General features: G+C 34.2%; 1 pseudogene; it reads left to right on the top strand.

The window, feature by feature from the left end:
• Window positions 1–204: 204 nt before the first annotated feature.
• On the top strand, window positions 205–1,064 carry LOC124099240 (complement component 1 Q subcomponent-binding protein, mitochondrial-like; annotated as a pseudogene).
• The last annotated feature ends 6,241 nt before the right edge of the window (window positions 1,065–7,305 follow it).

Raw genomic sequence — 7,305 nt, 5'->3', positions numbered from 1 at the left:
TCTAATTATATTTATGTCATTAAAAATACAAATAACCATCTAAAACTTTGTCTCTCTGGAATCCTTTTAGGCAAACACCACATTAAGGAGATACGTTCTTTTATAGCATCTTAAGCAGCAAGTAATTTATGCCTTCTTGAAAGAGGTTCAGGCCTTGGCTGGGGTTGTCCTTTGCTCTCGCACACGTGCGCCACCAATTTCGGGATGCTTCCTCTACTGCACTGCCTTCCCAGAGCCCCCAGTGCTGCCATAGCCTGCCTCTGCGCTGTCATGCCTGCTCCTTGCCTCTGGCAACTGCTGCAGTGGGCACCCGGGGCCAAGCATTGGGCCCTAAAGACTGCTCTGTGTGTGAGCCAGGTTGGAGCAGCAGCCAGGCCTCTTGCAGCCTTCTGGGCCCTGCATCTCTGGCTGCCGCATGCTGAGCATGGAAGGAGATAAAGCTTTTGTGGAATTCCTGACGAATGAAATTAAGGAAGAAAAGAAAATCCAGAAGCATAAGTCCCTTCCCAAGATGTCTGGAGTGAACGGGACAGAAGCTAAATTCGTGCAGAAAGTTGCTGGGAAAAGATTACTGTCACTTTCAACATTAACAATAGCATCCAACCAACATTTGATGGTGAGGAAGAGGCCTCAGAAGGGCAGAAGGTTGAAGAACAGGAGCCTGAACTGATCCACTCCCAATTGTGTGGTTAAAGTTAGGAAGAGTGATATTCAGAAAGCTCTTGTACTAGACTGTCAGTATCCAGAGGATGAGATTGGACAAGAAGAGGAAGCGGAGAGTGACATTTTCTCTATTAAGGAAGTTAGCTTTCAAACCACTGGCAAGTCTGAATGGAAAGACTAATTATACTCTGAAAACAGAGTCCTTAGACTGGGCCTTGTATGACCACCGAATGGATTTCCTTGCCGACTGAGAGGTAAACAACACTTTTGCAGATGAGGTGGTGGAACTCAGCACAGCCCTGGAGCACCAGGAGTACATTAATTTTCTTGAAGACCTCAAAAGTTTTGCCAAGAGCCACTGGAGAAATCAGAGACACTTGAAGGCCTTAATATTATGGTGAGCTTTGACCAGTGAACAAAAACCACCCTGACACCAGACCATGAGCTTTGAAGTGTTTATAATCCTAACATCATGGGGGGGGGGGGTAAGCACATTTAAATTATTGCTATCATGCTCTCATTTACTATTCATTTGATAGTTTTCCTGTACAAACCTATTATTTCTAGATTTTTGTATAACATAATGATGGACAATAAAATTCTTTTATCTCCAAAAAAAGAGGTTCATATGATATTTGTAATTTCTTCATATAAAGATACCTGATAACATTTTACACTTTAGTTGGAGGACAGATCTTTCAGTGCTCAAAGATTTAAAGGTTTTTTCCCAACGAACATGACAAGTTTATTTTATAGATGTTAATTCATTTCAAGAGTTGGAAATTCTAAGTCTGATTTTCATTTAAAATATTCTCCTAAATCTTCACAACAGAAGTTGAGCCTGTATGTGTGTTTGCAAAAATTCTTGTGGTCTAACATTCAAGTTTTGTTTGGGAGGGGTGATGAAGGACAGTAGAAAAGTTATTAATATCTTTAGAATTCTATGTTATATGTATAATTTGAATATATCTGGAAAACAATGAAAATTATTTCTACCATCTCAAGTTTTTAATTAATTTCTTAAGGGTGGAAGGAAATACTTTGAAAGATTTAGCAGTCAAATTCAAATGACTATGCAATCAGGTGGCAAAATTTCTTCTCCACCTGCCATGCAACTTTATCTCAAGAAATGTTTCATTCAGCAAATGCTGCTGCTAACAGATAATTCTCTTTTTAAGAGCAGAAAAACAAATGGAGGGGGAATAATTCTTTGAAGAAAACATTTTTCTTGATTTTTTTAAAATTGTGAGTATGAAAAATATGTATTTTATTTTCTTGGGGGATGGGTGGTGGAAAGCATGAATGAGTGAGTGCATTGATTAACCCACCTGTTTTGTAGTATTGTTAAACCATTACTGGCTTTTGTTTTGTTTCTCTTTTTGTATACCAAAGCACTGGTAGTAACTTTCAGATGTGATAATTATATTAACCTGGGATCTTAAAACATTTGTATAATACTTTAAACACTAGCTCAAGAGACCATATTCTTAGTGAAATTGTGTTATTAGAATATATTGTTAGACTTAACCTCTGTAAGGAAATGGTGGCAAGCAAAATGTTGCACTGAGAAACCAAATGGTAACTAAATACAAAAAGGTAAGGATATTGTTCATATACTTTTGCATTTTTACTTTTCTTTGATTCATTTATTTGGTGTGAGCTAGAAGCTAATGTGCCAAGGCATTAGTTGGCATACACAGCTTCTACTAAGAAAAGTTATGTTTCTCTGTATTTTTGAAACTAATAATTTCAAAAAGCACCAAAATTTAGTTTCCCAGTCCTTCCCAGTAAAATTTGACCTGATCTGCCTTTCTGTATAACATGAATTGGGGTTTTCAATGATTGAACCAAAGAAAATGAAAAGTACATTTTATATTTTACCGTGGCAACTCCTCATTTTTTAAGTACCAAAGTACTGCATACAGTGGATTTGTGAAGATTTAGTTCTGGGCATTGGGAGATTATTTGGGCTTTAAACTCAAATACAATTTAAGAGGTGATCTTCCATTTCCTGTGTGACAAGTTAATTTGCTATAGCAAATTTTAAGAACGTACCATTATTTATAGAATCTCTAACAAATTAAACTTCTACATAACTATTTTTTTGTAGAAAATATATTTGAACTGGATTAACAGAGCACTTTCGCTGTAGCCCATCTACCAGGACATGGATGTAGTATAAAATCATGACATTTGCTCTAAAAATAAAAATAAAAGATTTGTCCATTAGGTGATTTTAAATTTTCTTTTCAAATATCCATTTGGATGAACATTCCATGTAGACAGTAGGGACTTAATATATGTCTGCACTAGAAACTTGAAAGAATCTCTTCTGCTTTGCTCTGATCATTTTATAGGTTTAGAGTCTTTGTTTTAATTTGCATATTCTGGAATACTGATGAAGTTTAACCTACCATTTTTGTTAACCATTAGTAGTTCATGTTTGTGAATTGTGTGCTCATATGATTTACATATATTTCTCTTAGGGTAATAGTTAAACTATGGAAATTCTGAGGCAGGATTACAATGTTGGCATCATTTTGTGAACATACAACATACTTAAAAAGTTTTCCTTGTTTGTCTTAAAACAACAATGCAAAGAAATGTCATATTCTGTGCATGTTCAGTTTGACCATGTTTATAATTCTTTCCGCAAAATGATACAGGGATGCTTCATCTGTAACCTAATGCTCTTCAAAAAAGTAATTGTTTTCTGTGAGCAAGCACAGTTGACTGATCCATGCCCATTTTTGTGAAAGATTACTTTTGTGTTCTGGGGTGTTTACATTGTTTTGAAAATAGTAAGTGTCGAATGGATAGGAGTGCCTTGGCAGAAATATGCAGATTTAATATTGTAGGAAGAAAGAGATATTTAATTTTTAGAAAGAAAATTGATGATTATAGTCTTTCCCCTGAATAAGTTTGTAGTGTTGATGAAATGGGAGTATTGGGACAGGATTTACTACATTCTGAACTTCATATTGATAGAAATAACAATTGTTTTAAGCAGAATTAATAAATCATAGATTTTACATGAGCTTATATAAAATGAAAGCTTTTCTACATAATTGTCTTACAAACTTAAAAGCCATTATCTGCTTATCTGCTATAAACTCTTGATCTTTAAATTGATGGATGTGAGGACTGCACAGGAAATCTATTTAGTAGCTATGGAAGAGTTAGTGGTAATTATTAACTTTATTGTGTTTTTGTATTGCTAACATCACTACATGGAATCAAGCAGAGAGGACCAGGGAATTGTTTAAAATATGAAATTGATTGAGAAACATTTCATGAAGCACTCAGTATCTCTATATCAAGGCATCTCAACTTTAGCACTATTGACCTTTTTTCCCAAGAATATCTTTGATGTACAGAACTGTTCTGTGAGTTATAAAATGTCGGTAGCATCCCAGAGATGACAGTAAATGTGTGCCCCTCCCCAATTGCTATAATAAAAATGCCTCTAGACATAGCTGAATGTATGTGTGTGGAGGCCAGCAAAATGTCTTTCACTCCTCCCTCCTTCTTTGAGAACCACTGGCCTGTACGTTGTTTTTAATCATATGAATTGAAAGACAAATAAGATTTTCTTTTAAAAAGATTTTTTGTTGTTGTTTTGGTTCATGAAATTACTCAGATAATCATTCCTTAAGGGTAGTCTGATATAATTGTGGCCTGGGGTTGCAGAGAGGTGTCACCTCCTTGCAATGTGAGGAACAATGCTCTTCACATCTAGTCAATAAACTTAATGAAAAGGAGATGGGAGGGAATATTGATTCTGCTAAGTACAATGACATGTCATGTACTGTTACTGAGGCAGAAATTATAGGGAGTGTTTTGAATGTTAAAAGATCAATACATACTGACACAAAGTCATAAAGATGAATTTACTGAAGGCTTCTTCAGCTTTTGAAGTAATTAATTAGAAAGCCAGATACCTTATATTGCCAAGAAAGGGCTGCATTTTCACATTCTGCTTTTCAATTTTAAGAGAAAGAGACAAATGACAAGTAAACAAGTTGTTATCTGTAATTTATTCATAAAAGCTATTTCCAGGGTGTGTCATAAGGACAATGTTGTTTCAGCTTTACCCCTATACCTTTCACATCTATAGTTTTATAAAAATGATAATTGATAGTCATTTAAGCACAGCATGATAAAGAAATGTCTTTGGAATGATCCACAGAAATGAGATTCTATATTCATTCAGAGGACATATATTATGCGTTTCATGCCAGGCTCTGTGTAGAAAATATAGATACTAATAAAGATACTAGGTGCTTGAATATCCTATTAAACTAATTCTCAATGAATAGAAATCTTCTGATTAGAGATACTACTCACCATCAATGTATTTTTTGACTTTTCCAACTGATTCTGTAATTTTAAATGCCTGTCTACAAGTTATTGAGAAGTATAGGTGAAGACATGTATTAATATTTCTGTTATGATTATGATATCTGAAGTTTAAGATTTTTTTCTTTTCATGAGATCTTCTAAGAATTTTCACATTTTCGATTCTTAAAGCACTGGAGATTTAATTTTGTTATGAGGTAGGTGTTACATTTTCTTTTCTTCCATGTGACAGTTATTAATTTGGTCAAGTGCTTTCTGGTTGCATATAAAATCCTGTGGGATTTTAATTTGAATTGCATTAAATTTCCACAACAGTGAATGGATAATTAATTATAATATTGAGTCCCCCCATTGGTGAATTTAGGGCATGTTAACATTTAATCAGGTTTTCTTATATGTCCTTCAACAATGTTTGTAACCTTCACAACAACAAAAGTCCTGCTTGATGTTTTATATTGTTGTTGTTTTTTGGTTCCTGTTGTTACAATAGTATTTTCTAATTAGTTTCCACTGTGTACTGGGAAGCTATTAATTTTTGTGTATTGGTCTTTTGTCCTAGAAATTTTCTCTCCTTTCTTGCTACTAAAGAAAACCTTTTTGTTTTTTGTCTTTTTTGTTCTTATTCTTGTGCCCTTATTCCTTATCTTGTCTTATTGCAAGGATCTCCAGTACACTGTTTGACCTAATAGTCACAATGATCTTACTCTTGCTTTGATAGTACTACATCCAAAATGTCACTATTCATGTGATATTTACCATATGATTTTTTGTAAATATATTTCATAAGGATAGAATGATATCCTTCTATTTCTTGTTTACCAAGATTTTATTTTTTAAATTAAATTTAGTGTCTATTATATCATATGCTTTTTCTAAATATCTTCTGAAATGATAACACATTTCTATTTTCTCCTTCAGTCGTCTAATGTAGTTAATTATATTGATAATTAACTTCTGATAGTTAACCAGTCTTTTATACCAGCACTAAATCTTTCCAGGTCATATATTTTTGTTTTGTTTCAAACATACGGTTAAAAATCACAGTGCATTTAACACAAGATGATGGGTGTTGATGTGTTTTAAAGAAATAAAATCATTTTCTCAGACTTGGAACTTTATTTTTTGATTACTGTAATTAGACAACATTATGAACTTACCCTATTTCATCTGTCATTTGAAATGTGAAGCAGTTTTTTAAGTTGGTATAATTTAATGAAAAATATATATTATAATTTTGGTTTCTATTTTTCCTTTTTGAAAATACTTAGCTTTAATATTATTTGGTTAAGCTCTCTTAATATGAGAGATCATGTGTATATGAGATACCTATGGGATTTAGGTGATTTGTTGTCATTTCATCATGTATCTTATTTCCTAAAACAGCATTTATATAATCAGAGTCTCAAGCTCAGCACCCAAGTTAACTTTGCCTTCACATATAATGTAGGCTTACCTCTTTTATGAAAGCATATCAGTAACTTCTCTGTCTTCCCATGGTTTTTCAATCAAGTGGCACAGAACTTTGTGTTGACTGCTTAAAAAGGAGTTTTCAGAAAGTTGTATTACTTTTAATGCAAATCCCTGTTATTAAATGTCAAACATTAAGTCCATAAATTTATACAAAAGATGCTTTATTCACGCATTCTAGGGGGTTTCTACTTTCTTTCCATTAAAATGAATGAAACATAACTTGATTTACAAGCACTTTCACTTCTAAAGAACTCCCACAGGAAGAAATTCCTCCAAGCTCTCCAGACACAGCTGCACTTTCTGTCCTTCTCACTACCTTAACAGTGTGACACATCCAGCACCAGACAGTCCCAATAGCTTCCCCCTGTGTTCTCTAAGGTCAGTCACTTTCATAACCATTCTTGTAACACAATAAATTGCTATAATTATTTCCAGGGCCTACGTGTATTGCTGCATTTTCCAAACAGGTGCAGGTCTCTGTGGTTACTCAGAGGTTTGCTAGGGCACCCTTCCCTGGGCTGAGCTGTCAAGACCAGAAAAGCCCATCTACCCATAAACATGTGCCCCATCCCACTACCCTTTTATATTCCTGTCATAATTTAATGCTAGGAAAACTTTACATACCTATTTCCAACAACAAGAAAAACTTCATAAGGTACACAAATTTCTTTTGTACACTGTGATCCCTGGAGTGAGAGAAGCTTTCCATATTCCAGCTCTGTGACTTAGGCAAGTCTCTCAGGGTCTTCGGACATCACTTTCTAAAATGAAAATGAAAGTCAATAATATTGTAGTGAAGTTACAACATTAAAA

This window comes from Marmota monax, unplaced genomic scaffold, assembly GCF_021218885.2.
Source record: "Marmota monax isolate L192 unplaced genomic scaffold, Marmota_monax_Labrador192_F-V1.1 WCK01_AAM20220418_F8-fsc00889, whole genome shotgun sequence".
NCBI classification, from domain to species: domain Eukaryota; kingdom Metazoa; phylum Chordata; class Mammalia; order Rodentia; family Sciuridae; genus Marmota; species Marmota monax.
The sequence above is the reverse complement of the archived record's forward strand: the minus strand, read 5'-3'. Positions and strand labels throughout refer to the sequence as shown.